This window comes from Solanum stenotomum, chromosome 5 (genome assembly GCF_019186545.1).
Source record: "Solanum stenotomum isolate F172 chromosome 5, ASM1918654v1, whole genome shotgun sequence".
NCBI lineage: Eukaryota > Viridiplantae > Streptophyta > Magnoliopsida > Solanales > Solanaceae > Solanum > Solanum stenotomum.
Window position 1 is genome coordinate 42,952,408 of NC_064286.1, and position 15,339 is coordinate 42,967,746.

Genomic DNA, 15,339 nt, shown 5'->3' on the forward strand with positions numbered 1-15,339 from the left:
CCCCCTCCAAAAAAAAATTAAGTTTGTTTTTAAAAATAAAAGATATTTTCTCAAAATATTTTTCATTCATAAATTAAACACTAAAAAAAAATTTCGAATTTTTTTTTTTCTACTCACCAACCAAACATGAGAAAATAAGTCCAAAGTTTACTTGTTTTTCAGGAAAGCATTTTTTAGGAAAACATTTTCCATGGAAAACATTTTCCTTCATACCAAACACACCCTTAGTTACAAAAATTCTTATTTTACATGACGTATAAGTCGTATTCATCACTTTACGTGGTATATCAGTCAGATACATCACTTTACAATATATCGGGCATACACAATGTATCGGGATGTTACTTTACACAATGTATCAGTCGGATACATCACTTTACAAATGTATCGGGACATACGCAATGTATCGGAGCGTTGAGTAATATATCCAAAATTAAGACGCGATGTATCAAGATGTATCCAAAATCGGGATCCGATGTATAGGATGCTTTGGAATCTATCCGGATTCCACTAAATTTAAGGGATTTTTATAATTTGAAAAAGAGTAGAAATAAGATATAATTAGCTTTTGACACTATAAAATCGTGTAAAATCTACTTAAATTTTAGCCTATAATCACACGAACTTGCGTAAATACACGACTTTGAAGTAGCTGACTCTCTGTTTCTAATTAAAACTTACATGCTCTATTTCTGAAACAACTTTGAAGCGCTGACAAAAAAATAAAACGAGACTTCAATTTACTTTTGTATTACGCTTCCAAAATCGGCGAACAAACATAGAAACGGAATTAGTGTGTTGATTACGAGTTGATCAAATTTAATAATTTTAATTCAAAGTTTTAATATATACTAAGAAATTTATTAAATATGTAAACATTATTAACTTAAAATTGAATAACTTTAAAAAATTAAAGTTTCAAATTTAAAAATTTGAAATTCTGACTCCACTTCTATATATGATGCGAAGAGCAAAATGAAGGAAATTACATATGGTACTTGTCATTAATTTTTAAATATTTGAATTAATTCTAATATATTAAGTTAATTTTTTTGAATCATAATATATTAAGTTAATGTAATTGAATTAACTTTAAAAATTAATCAAATTAGATTTCGAGAAAACTCCCTAAAGCCTCAAGCAAGCAGTCAATGGAGGAAGATGAGGAAAGAAAAAGAAAAAATTGTTTTACTCTCCAAATTCTATTAGTAACACATAAATTAGGGCAGAGTAAGTAATATATATTATTTAAAAATGACGTGAAAACTGAAAAGTACTATCAATCATAATTAAAAAAATCTATCAGTGCCACATAAATTAGGACAAAAAGAATAATATATTTTATTTGAAAATTATGTTAAAAATACTCTAAATAACTATAATTTATAATTTATAATTTATAATTTATAATTTATAATATCTAAAAATCTGTAACGACCCGCTAGGTTGTTTTGAGCACTAGACGTCTCCCTTTCATAAAATATCCTCCTCGTAAATTTTAAATGAGAATTTTGAACTATTCGTCTAACTACAATCATTTAGTTGACATATATTTGTTAAAGTAAAAATTGTGCATAATAGTAAACATTTAAATCAAAATCAATATTATATCTAGTTTTTCATTTAATTCTATTCGGTAGCTAGTGTTTAGCGATTCTTGCAATTCGTTGGGACCCACGCATTTGTATATAATATAAATCAAAAAAAGGAAGTTATGGTTTTATACAATTTACTTTGCCTCCTTTCTCTCCCCACTTCCTTCAATTCCTCCTAAAATCTCTCCCCAAATCGATTTGAATTTCAAATCTCTTCCGGTTGTAGCATGAAAATTTTCTCTCTCCATTTACTCCATTTTCTCCTAAAATCTCTTATGCACATTAGTTTTGAATATTTGTCATTACCTTCCCAATTGTGGCATTAAAATTTCAGGTAACCGTAAAAAAAGTGTGTAAATCAACTTTATATTTTTCCTTTGTATTCTGTATAATCTTTACAATTTTTTTCATGAACTTTCATATACATATACATATTCAATGAATACAAATTTTTATTTATATATAGATTACAGATATATACATAGACAACTGAAAATTACAACAAAAAGAACATAGGCTTATACAAATTACTGCTAATACTATAGCTATGAAGTGCAATTATCTAAACTATAGCTATAGAACACTAATATAGATATTATCTTTGCCATTCCTAAAATTTACTCTTTGATAGATAATTAATTTTTAGTTGGTAATTAATGGACCAAATCTAAAATGTATTTAATAGAGCAACTTTCACATATAGCAAATATGAAAATCATATTTGTTTGTTATAACTATAGTTTATATAACTCTCTGGCAGGAGCTTCAGATTTGTATAATTTCGCTGGCAGGCCATTTGTATAAATTGCTGGCAGCCTCTCGTTTGTATAAATCGCTGGCAGCCTCTCAATTCAATTTTATGTGTTTGTATATCTGCATAAAATTTGAATTTGTATACAATTGAATCGAAATAAAGTATTTGTATATCAAATCTCTCTCTCTCTCGCTTTATACAACACAAACTATACATTGTAATTTGTATAATTTGTGTTTGTATAAAGCGAGAAAGAGAGAAAGGCAAAAGAGAACTGGGCAGGGGAAGATCTTTATTTGTATTATTATAAGTGTATAGGACGAAAATATATGAATTTGTATTTGTATATACATTTTTCTCTCGCTTTATACAAACGCATTTTACACATTTGTGTTTGTATAAAAGCAAGAGAGGCGAGGGAGAGACTGGCGAGAGTGGTGAGCGAGAAACCTAGGGAGAGAGGCGAATGACAATTGTTTGCTACGGGTTACAATTAAATCAAACTGTGTTTATAGCATTTAATTTGAATAAATGATTTGCTATTTTATACAATTTTTCCTATTTAATGCATATACCACTTGGCCCATGTGTAAAAAATAAATAATAAGATTTATTACTTTTAGGTTCATAATTATTTTTTTTAAAAAAAGAAGAAAAATTAGGTCGAGAAACCTTGCTTGTTGCATCGTCTAGATGTACTGCCAGGTAATAGCTTCTTCAATTTTTAATTTTTTATATGTATTTAATGTATATATGTTCAAGGTTATGTAAGGGAAGCACTATAAAAATTGTAAAGAATTTGAGGGTGTGCAAAGATTGTCGTAGTTTTATGAAGTTGATATCCAAAGTCTACAGATGCGAGCAACTGGTTTCACAAACAGTGAGTTTTGATTTGTAATTTATTTTAATTATTATATTATGATTCAAGTTTTAATATATTGAAATAGATAATTAAATATTAGGTGTATTATATTATATGAATCATTAAATTTCAAAAAAAGGGTCAAAAATATCCCTCAACTTTGTTTTATTGGTTCACTATGCCCTTACCGTTAAAACAAAGTTATTCCTACCCCTGTCATTACTAAATTCATCATTTGTACCCCTCAATTGGATGGAAAACCCCAAATTGACCAAAATAAATTAATTTCAATTGAAATTACGATTTAATTACCTGAATTCATTTTTTTGACCCAAACCCGAATTAATCCAACCCACAAAATAAAACTCATGACAAATTAAATTCCAAAATCAATTTCTTCTTCATCTTCTTCCTCCCTGAATAAAAAAAATATTTTCATCTCTTTGCTCCATAAAAACTTTATACATTTGCAACAACATTTATTCTTGTGGATTCATTAGCTTGCCGATTCAATTTTCTTACTTTAATAGAATGAGAGATGAAGAAGATACACCCAACAATAACCAAGAATCCCTAGAGGCAATTTCACTTTCCCAACACGATGCATATCATAAATAAATTCAGGCCTCATAATTACGCCTGCAAAAAAGACTCTTGAACTGTGGAAATAGACAAATTACAACTCCCAATGTTAAGTCGTCATATACCTTTGCAATTACATACACAAACATGCTTCCAAGGGGATCACCATACCCGACTAATCATATCCCCTCACTTTGAAAATTCTAAATTGCTAGCTAACAATCCATTGAGTTCTTGCCGATTTGGGTTCTCATAGGAGATTGCCGATTTGGGTTCTCATAGGAGATGGGTTTTGGGAGAAGATGGTGGGTGTTTTGAGATGGAGGTGAAATAGGTTTGGGATAAGTTAGTTGGGTCGGGTTTGGGTTAAAATAGATACTCCCTCCGTCTCATTTTATGTGAGGTAGTTTGATTAGGCACAAAGTTTAAGAAAGAAAGGAAGACTTTCAAAACTTGTTGTCCAAAATGAATGATAGAAATTTGTGAGGCTGTAAATCATTTTATTAAGGGTAAAATAGACATTTTATAGTTAATTTTTACTTAATATAGAAATGTGTCATTCTTTTTTTGGACTGACTAAAAAGGAAAGTAAGTCACATAAATTGAGACAGAGAGAGTAATTGGGTAATTTCAAATGAAATCGGGTTGATTTGGGGATTTCCGTCAATTGAGGGATACAAATGATGAAATTAGTAACGGTAGGGGTAAGAATAACTTCGTTTTAATGGTAAGGATATAATCAACCAATAAAACAAAGTTGAGGGTATTTTTGACCCTTTTCCCTTAAATTTATGATCTTTGGAGAAATTGAGGATTAATCTCAGGTTTAAAATTTAGCAAATATGAGTGTTGACATGTTAATTGACATCAAGATTAGAAACTTGATTATAGATTTGAGTGAGTTTTTGGGTGTAGGCTAGACACATTGTAGTATTGGTGTCTACAAACTCGTTTACTCATGAATATTACATATTTGATAGATTGAGAACATTCTGAATTATTACGAAGAGGAAGGGTGACATCTTAAGAATTCGTGATACGTTTTCAACATTCGAGATATGTTACAACTTACTAGACTTCATTAAAGGACATTTTCTAATTAAAGATTAAAAATGGAATAGACAATGGGTAAGGAGAAAGTTATGAGTTTCGTACCTGTAACACCCCATATTCTACGTGTACTAGTTCTATTTATATGACACTTATAAATTTCCTTGTGGTATAGTTATGGACTCGGTTTTCTATGCAACTAGTGACAATAGAATAGGTTGAAAGTGAACTGTCCGTAGATTTAATGCGACCCGATTAAGTTGAATCGATGGAAGTATTTAAACTTGAGATCATAAGGTGGTATTTGAGTCTAAAGTTTAAAGTTACATAGTCTATATAAGTTTTAAGTTAAGTTAAAGGTATTAACGTCTAGAAATGGAATAAAATATTGAGGTGCTTGCTTGACTTAAATAAGCTAGTAGGTGACAGGTAGGTACATCACCTCTTTGACTTATTAACCAGTCCAAAGGACCAAGTAAGTGCATCACCTACTTTGACTTATTGGCCAGCCCAAAGGATCAAGTAGGTGCATCACCTACAAAGACACTTTTGACCATGTAATTGGGCCAAGTACACTACCACTTACTTGCATTAATCTGGACTAAGTTGAGTAGAAGGATAAGGGGAAAATGGACAGCCAAGGCCCAATATTCTTAAGTCCAAAAAAGGCCCAAGTTCAAAGTCCAAGTAGGTGGCCCAAACTGACAAGAATAGAGGGATAATTGGCAGCACGGCCTAACAAGTGTTGAAGTCACAAAGGCCCAAGTTAAAAGGCCAAGTAGGTGGGTCCCCTACTTGACAATATATGGCCCAAAATTGGCCAAGAAAGTCGGCAAATGCACCTCTTTTTTAAAGGGATAAAGATCAGATCTTTTACTTCATTTTTAACTTGTAAAATTTCAGATTTATTAAGTTTCTCTCTTGGTCTTTCAAAACACCTTAGGGTTCTTGAATATTGTCCCCTTTTTCAAGTAAAAGTTTGAAGGAGAGTTTCAGTTCTTAAAGAACAAGTTAAGAGGATAAATTTCCAGAAACTAAGGTAAGGCTACTCCTATTTTTGCCTCTCTTTAAATACAAGTTTGGCGTGGAGAATTTGTATATATTTGTCAAGAACTCATGTATGGTTATAAATCTTTGAGTTCAATATTCTCCTATTATGCTCAAAGATTTTTGGGGATTGATAGTGGCTGCCTTATGTATATTGTTGGGGTAAGCTTGGGTATCTTGGCAAATGATGTATGAAGTTGTATTAATGTATAGAAGAAGGGTGTGGTGGTTCACCATTTGTGTAAGGGTTGTATGGACCTACTTTCCGTCAAATGTTTAGGTATTATTTTTCGAGGGCCTTAATGTGATTAGCTGCTAACATTAGATTAATCATGACTTATATTGAAGATTAGCACCATAAAGGGAGGATGAATCATGATAGTTATATTGGTCAGAAAATAAGGTATGTAAGGCTATTTGATTTCTTATTTCTTTGGCATGAATCGAACACTTGTATTACAAAGTAAGCTTTCTAAGTGCCCTTGATAGTGATTGATCCTTAGTTGCAGTTTCTACTCCCTAGAGTATTAAATTGAGTACTCTAATACAAGTTTATTACTAAATGTACGTGCTTACTCTACCAAGAATTAACATGCAAGGTTTAAACGTGTTTCATCGTCAAAGTGCTAACCCTTGGCACATAAACCTCTTATATAAATCAAAATGATCCTAGATTACACATGATATATATGTTTATATGTTGGATATACAATCTGCACATATCTTTCGAACTTGCCTCAATTGTCTATTCCATCATATATGTCATCTTTTCACATGTTCATATGAACCCTTTATTGTTTATTACTTTCATTGTGTTAGACTTTAATGTTACACCACTAGATCCCTACTTGATCTATTGTACATTTTAAATGTACTTACTTGAAATATGTATTTGTCCCTAAGTTGAATCTGCCCATGTTCTCCCTTGGTTCCACGTTCATGTACTTTGTATTTGATATTAGTTAGAAAGTATTTGGATATCATATAGAGTTCAAAAATCTTGGCTGAATGTTAAATGTCTTCACTTGTGATGGGTGATTCAATTTGAGATGTCAAAATGCTTAGTTAGTCATATAAGTTCCTGAGTATTACGTTGGTGTCACATTTGCTTCCCATGCCATTGTTATTATGTTAAGGCCATATTCATATGTTTTCTACTACTGGTCCATAGTTCCAAATCTCAACAAAGATTATGACCATCAAAACAACAATCTCAAAAGAGTTGTGAACATCAAAAGAACAATCTCAAAGATTAAAGAGACAAGGTAAAATGAATCTGTATAATTATGGGTGGCAGCACAGTGGCAAATGCCTAGCATGGGTGGATCCCAATTGGTATAGAAGGTTGGCAGCTCAGGGACGAAAGCCTAGCATAGGCTGATCCCAATTGATATGAAAGGGTAGCAGCGTAGGGGTAAAAGCCTAGCATGGGCCGATCCCAAATTGTAAAATTTTGAGGACAACATCCTAGGGGTTACATTGCCTAGCATGGGTCATCCTCTTCTACCCCTGATCAACTGGTCATTTGTATCATATATCTTATTAAGATTATAACGCACAAAAAAGTAAAGAAAAGAATGTAACATACACGATTCTACAAGTATAAGCAAAGGTGGTGTCTAATCCTTATCTATTTATATTTGGTTTCACTTGAGCTCTCATTTTACATATGGTTGTATTATGCCTTACATATTCAGTACATTGTTTTGTACTGATGTTCCTTATTGGGGACGTTGCATTTCATGTTGCAGGTACAAGTACTCAACTAGTAGATCTCCCCAATAGAAGCACATGATACTCAATGATTGTTGGTGATCTCCAGGTTTATTCAGGGCTTTGCCGAGTCTTTACTCTACGTATTTTTATAGTGGTACAATCATGGATTCCAGTAGAGGCTTTGTAGACATTGTAAAGCTATCATTTGTATTCATAGTCTTACTTGTCACATATGTCGGTTCAACTAGTCGACATGTGTTATATATGTAGCTCCTCATCATTAAATCTATCGGCATAGTAGTTCACTTTCTCATCACAGGTCACTTGTAAAACATTTGTTCATATGGTACTTGTCCGCCTCATCTAAGACTGGGGTGTGACAAAAGTGGTATCAGAGTAGTTCATCCTAGGGAGTCTACAAAGCCGTGTCTAGTAGAGCCTTACTTATAAATGTTTTGCGCGCCACATTTATAATTTGGGGGTGTAATGACCCTCTTGGTCATTTCTGTGTCTTGCCTTCTGTGTGTCGTTTAGAGCGTTCCTTTAGCGACCCCAAGTCATTTATGACTTGCTGGGACTGGCAGTTCGGTCACCTGGTCGTTCGTTTGGTCTTGGTGTGAGTTTTTGTGTTTTGGAGCTTATGAACCTTGAACGATCATTTTCGATCAAAAGTTCAAGAAGATGACATCGGAATCCAATTCTGACGATTTCATCAGCTCCGGAAGAGTCATTTTAGGCTAGTAGCATGGTCGACATGACTCCCGAGGTTTTCAGTGTGAGTCGGTGTGATTAGGCGTTTTAGCCTTTGAATTTTGGCTTAAGTTTGACTTTGGTCAACATTCTAAGTAAACGCGCTCGGATGAGAATTTCGTCAGCGTGGTTAGCTCCGGAATGTCGAGTTTGTTCTAGATTGACCCTTCTTTTGTGTCTGGAGGTTTTCGATATCTTTCCGAGCCCTTTTGTGGGTTTTGACTTAAAAAGGGCTTTTGGAAGTTGGGACCCACTTTTTATCGAAATGACCTCTGATGGAAATTTCGACTGCACCGTTGAGTCTGGAATATCGAATTTGGTATGGTTGCATATCTCGTTTGTGTGCACGGGGTTCCGAACGAGTTCGGAGCACCCCGTCGGGATTTTAAGTTTTGGAAATGTTGCAGATTTTCTGCAATAAATTGCAGAAAATCAGCAACATTTCTCAAATTTCAAACCCTCATCTCTCTCTCATCTCTCAACCGATTTGGGTGATCCAAAAGGCTAAGTTGTGAGATTTTTCGATGACAACGCGTTGGTGATCTCGGATAGTGATTTGGAGTCCCCGTTTGAGGTAATTTTCGAAAAATACCTGCTGCCAGACCCTTTTTGTGAGCTTGATTTTGGAAATTTTTGAGACTTGTTTTCTTAGCCATTTTAGATCCGATTTTGGTGATTTTTGAGGCTATCTTGAGTGGTTTTTCAAGGAGAACATTGTGGTGTTGTTAGATTTTACTGTCGATCGCCCGTTTTTGGTAAAAAATGCTGAATTAGCTGCTGTCCCATTTCTATTCTTTTGAGAAAATTTGGGTTTTAGTTGCTTGTTGATATTGTGTTGTTCCCGAGCCCCGAATTGTGTCCCATTATGGGACATGAGCTGGGGGAACTGGTTAGGACCCACTTTTGGGGTTAATTTCGGAATTTCCTGCGCGGGTCCCACGATTCCCATTTTGACTCCAAAATTGACCCGTCTCCGTTTGTTGTGATTTTGGTGTCTAAATGACCGTATTAACGTTGTGACTCTATTTTTGATAGCGGGGCAGCGTTTCGAGGACGTTCGGAAAGGGAAAGCTCCGAAGGAGTGATTTTGGAGCGCGTGTGATCGGCCTACAGGTAGGCTACGGTTTTCCTCTCTTAGATTGAGCTCGAGAATGTGAATGCATGTTGATTAGTTGGGATTTGGGTTGGGTAGTTATTGAATCTTGCATAGGTGTTAAGAAATCATGTTTTCGGCCTATTTCGGGAATTATCGGGTAACTGTGAGCATGCTTTGTGTTATTAACGGACCCTCCTCGCTATGTGGAGTGCTTGCATGCTTAATTATTGTTTATTTGAAGCATGTTGGGCCTTAGTTTAGGTTTGACTAGGGCTTGCCTTAGAAATACATGATTCGGATCCGATAGGCCTTAGTTTTGCCCCGACGTCGCTCGGCCGACTTAGATCCCTGTAGACTGGTGTAGCAGACTTGAGTCTGATAGATTGGGCCTTAGTTAGGCGATACGCTTGCTCCGACTTTAGTTATCCTTATTTTCCCCGATGTTACGGCTTCACGAGTTACGTCGGCGACACTAGTTCTACTTCGCGATTTGAATTTGATTTTCGATTTGGTTCCAAGGACTTACATTGATTGGCTAAGTATGGACGGCGTTCCACGGACATTTATGAGTGTGGATCGATTAGGACTCTTTCAGCAGCTACATTGGCACCTTTATAGAGCATCCGGTTTAAGGTCCGGCCTCTATTGCCCAGATACCTTTATAGAGCATCCGGTTTAAGGTCCGGCCTCTATTGCCCAGATACTTATATAGAGCATCCGGTTTAAGGTCCGGCCTCTATTGCTCAGATACCTATATAGAGCATCCGGTTAGAGTTCCGGCCTCTTATACTTGTTACTTGTGATTGGTTACTTGGGTATTTCTTGTGAGCATCCGGTTCGAGGTCCGGCCTCCGTACTGTCAGATTCTACTAATTAGGGTTGAGGTTCTGGTTTGATGTTCTTCGTTCTTGGGTTCTTTTATGCAATTCTCTTTAGTTATAGTTATTCTGTGTACTCGTCGGGCTTATGGGGGTCCGTTCGGGTTTTTATTTAACTTGCGCACGAGTGTACCTTCTGGGCTTATGGGGGCCCAGTTAGGTGTAGTTAGCTTATAGATTACTTTAGTTAGTTCTTTGTACACTCGTGTGCATTCCTTTGTTTGTTAGATTTTAGTTCTTGACTTCAGTTTGTGTTATTCCTTCTTTTCATATTGCCTTTACTTTTCAAGTTCAGTCGGCCTATGATGCCTACTGGGTACCGGTTGTTTTGGTACTCATGCTACGCTCTGCATCTATTTCGTGATGCAGGTCCGGGCACTAGTAGCCAGCGTTGATCGAGCTTGGAGCAGACTGATCCGGAGACGGGAGTGAGCACACGACGTTTTGTACTATTTCAGTCTCCATCTGTATATATAGACTTGTCTTTTACCTTTCGAGACAGTCCAGTCTCTGTTGTCCACTTTTGGGACTTGTACTCATTTTGTTAGTAGCTCTGTACTAGTGACTTCCAGGTTCTGGGAGGGATCTTTATTTGTATATATGTTTTTGGTTTGCTTCCGCCTGTTTATATTGTTATTTGCCTACTCATATTTAGTTTCTACCCTCAGACCCATTACTTGTTGTTCTGGGTTACGGGTTGGCTTACCTACTGGTGGGTTATAGTAGGTGCCATCATGACTTGAGAAATCGGGTCGTGACAGGGGGCTACTTGGACATTTATGAAATGTTACTTTCCTTCTTAATCCAAATCGTGCGATAGAGAAAAGTTAAGAAGTCAATTTCCACTTGTACCTGATCATGTTATTCATATTATGCTTACTATGGTTAGGTTAACGGTAGCTAAAATGTCAACATGTAACTAAGAAAAGGATCTTAAGTTATCAAATTAGACTAGATTGAGCTCATTTTATTCGAGTGTCTCACTCCACAAGGTATGTAAAGGCTTTAATGTTATTTGCATCTAAAGTTGCATTTGTACTATTTGTATCACGTTGGTTCAATTGAGAAAGATATACTATATGCTTAAAAAATAATTGGTTACCTAGTTACATATATGAGCTGTAGCATTTCTAGGCAAATCTAGGAGGATGTAACCAACTCTTGAGTTCCATATTTCCTCCATATTTATAGGATCTATTCCTATAGAGGACACTTGTTCTTAGTTTGTGATATACATAGAATTTTCAGCATTACACATGTTCTCGAAATTGATGTTGTTGAACCAGTTTCTTTTAGTTGGAAGAAGGTAGTGGCACAATCTGATAGGTGGATGTATCTGTGCAATAGTGTTACTAGAGATACCCTTAATTGGCTGACAAGGCCCAAATTCTCACCATATATCATCCCGAATATGTTAATATTTGGCTTTTATATGGTAGGTGCCAACAACGCCGAATAAGTACTAATAACATTTGTATTTTTTTCATGGTTATAAAACTTAGGGATAAGTGTGCCAATTTCTGCAAATGATATATGTATGGTAGTTCCTATTATGATATATGTGTTGGCTATAGAGGATTAGTATGTGACTAAAGGGTAAGGTTAACAAATGGAAAACTGATTGATTAGACCTAAGTTGTGATTAGTCAGGTTGTACATAGTGGAATTAGAGTACATGAATCTACTAGTTTTGATTAAAAAGTACTTGTTAGATTGGTAGCATGTGAGAATGAAGCTTGAATTACATGGGACGAATATGTACGTAGAGCTTCTAGTTAGAAAGAGATGGGATATGTCAAATCCCCTAAACATAGGAGTAGGAGTGATATGAGGATGCTATAGAGGAGTGAGATAGGTGGTTATGAAAGAGTGATTGCTAAGTGTATGAGGCAAGAATAAGGTATCAAATCTTTAACCCTAAAGAGTTATAAAGGTGCAGGCGGGAACAATTTTGTGAATCTTTGTTAGACAGAGCTATCATTTTAGTATTGATTCAAGTCTTGATATTTGGTCTTGATAACAGGAAGAACAAAGAGGGGAATAGAAAGGTTACCTAGATAGAAGATACATGGACCTAGTTCATCTACATCATTAGTACAAAAGAGAAGAGAGCATTATACACATGTATAGACTTCCATCAAATTGAATAGAGCTACTAAAAGATTCTTTTAATATATGCCTGTAGTAATTCGTCAACCATAGTCCAGTTAAGGGAGAGGAAAAATTGATCATATGCTAGTTGTTCTTATTTGCTATCTTGCATGGGAAAAGAGTCGGAGCACCCTCACTTGTTATAAAAAAAGAGGAAATCTATTAGTATGGCCAAACCTATCTAGTTAAGCCCAAAGCGGCCAACTCTAAGAAGTTATGAATCATAATATAACTTTATAGGTACCTGACATTTACATGTTATTAGAGTTCATGTTTTATGGTGTTTTCAAGCTTCACTATTTATTTTCTATTTCGACCTTCAAAAGGCACCAGATATTGAGCGTGATATAACACAAGCTAGTAACGAAGGTAAAATTGACCTCGGCCTCCTACTCTAATAGAAGAACTATTGAGGATTTTTTTCTCTATCTTAACTATAGTATTTATATTGACCTAGAAGGAAACAAAGTTCCAATAGCAGAACAACTATAAGAATTCTTAGGAGATTGAAGAGAGTAGATGGGGAAATCAATTGTATGTGCTTTGAGGTGTGTAAGGAATATGAGCAGAACTATCCCACCCGTGACTTAATGCTTAAGAAAATGTGTTTGCCCTTAATATGGTAGAGTGGTTCTATAGGATATCTCGTAGTTTCCAAAGATGGTTTGTTATACAATTATACATGTTTCATGTTCTATAACTTATCTATTTGTATGTCATTTTCCCTTTGTGGATTACTTTCTCACATGTTCCCTAATGTCATAGAATGCTTTCATGTAAGTGTAATCCGCTTCAGAGCACCCTTATGTATTGCTATATGTTTTCGTAGGACCTTTTCCCTACATATTATTTATTGCACTGGTTACTTTACACATGTCATTTGTCCATATTGTGTGGGTACTGCAGACTAATTGATCATATGGTATGGGCAAAATTAGTGCTTGTGGGTTATATGAATCGCATATCACTTGTTTTCATGTCATATGCATCATAAACCATTTCTATATATATGTTACATGCCTCGTAGGCTACTTGCTTAAACATTACAGGCCTTATAGATTTTATAGTCATGTGTCATGTGCTCACTTGCTCATATTGCATATGTGTACTTATGGACATGTTCGTCCACCTATCCATGCGATATAACACACTTTGTCAATGTGATTTGTGTTCCGTAGTTTATTTTCTTATATGTCTACATGTCTTATAGTCTACTTGCTTACATATTATATATTTCATAGCTTTAGTACTCATGCATCATGTGCTCATCTAGTCCATTTCCTACATGCCCTATAATTCATTCGCTCACACGCTACCCTATAGTTCATATGCACGCGTACACCACATATTTCTATAGTTTAATGCCCGTATACCATGTGCTCCATTTTGGGCTAGTCTGCCTATTTGTCATGCCCAATGTGACTTATTTATCCGTATACTATACACCTCTGTGCTTATTGATTTAGGTTTTGAACAATTTGGGAAAACGTTTCCTTGTATCATTATGTAGTGAAGATTTTGACCAGAAAAGGTTGGGCATATATGTAAATTTTATCACAACCATAGATAAATAACTTAGCATAATGCCTTATCGGAAGGTGCGACATAGAACTTTAGAGTTTATGTTTAAAGCTATGCATTCTTATAAGACTCACCTCTTAAAAGCGTCATAAGATAAAAGAGAAGGGAAAGTAGAGCCCCAATATGTTAGACCTATGATTTTATGTGTCCGTTCCATATAATTCTTTTTGGGAGATACTATAGTTATTCTTGATTGTTAAGGTCCGGAAGCTAATCTCAAAAGTTGTAACCTCCATTGAAGAATTGTGGAAGGAATAGAATATAACATCAGATACTTAGGAATAGAAGATGGTAGAGATCCTAAATAACCCTCCTCATTCTAAACATCAACATAAGAATCTGAGATCACGTGGTCCCCTTATATGATCATAAATCCTACTAGCATTTGTTCATTTGATATGTCATTTGCATGTGTGTTTAGGTATAGTCCTTATTTGTATGAGGTCTACTTGTGTATCTTCAGTGAATTACATGTTAAAGAAGGGATTTAATTTTTCATATTATTATTTTGTGAACCATATCTATTGAGGCGTCATGCTAGACTAGTCTATATGTGTTTTAGGTTAGTCTATGGATTTTGGATAGTCCTATTTATAATGGAAACTCACTCAAATCTCTATATGAAATTCCAAGATTAATGGAAAATTAGGTGCACCTATCATTCAAGGAGGGGGGAGGATGTAACACCTCATATTCTACGTGTACTAGTTCTATTTATATGATGCTTATAAATTTCCTTGTGTTATAGTTGTGGACTCGATTTCCTATGCACCTAGTGACAATATAATAGGTTTAAAGTGAATTGTCCGTAGATTTTAATGCGACCCGATTAAGTTGAAATCGATGGAAGTATTTAAACTTGAGATCATAAGGTGGTATTTGAGTCTAAAGTTTAAAGTGACATAGTTTATATAGGTTTTAAGTTAAGTTAAAGGCATTAAGGTCCAGAAATGGAATAAAATATTGAGGTGCTTGCTTGACTTAACTAAGCTAGTAGGTTACAAGTAGGTGCATCACCTACTTTGACTTATTGACCAGTTCAAAGGACCAAGTAAGTGCATCACCTACTTTGACTTATTGACCAGACCAAAGGACCAAGTAGGTGCATCACCTACTAAGACTCTTTTGACCATGTAATTGGGCCAAGTACACTACCACTTACTTGCATTAATCTGGACTAAGTTGAGTAGAAGGATAAGGGGAAAAGGGACAGCCAAGGCCTAATATTCTTAACTCCAAAAAAGGCCCAAGTTCAAAGTCCAAGTAGGTGGATCACC

General features: G+C 35.1%; 1 long non-coding RNA gene across 1 annotated transcript; it reads left to right on the forward strand.

The window, feature by feature from the left end:
- Positions 1 to 8,803: 8,803 nt before the first annotated feature.
- LOC125864884 (uncharacterized) lies at positions 8,804 to 10,958 on the forward strand. The gene is made up of 3 exons (XR_007446294.1): positions 8,804 to 8,930; positions 9,392 to 9,469; positions 10,700 to 10,958. It is a non-coding gene; the product is annotated as an uncharacterized LOC125864884 (long non-coding RNA).
- Positions 10,959 to 15,339: the final 4,381 nt, after the last annotated feature.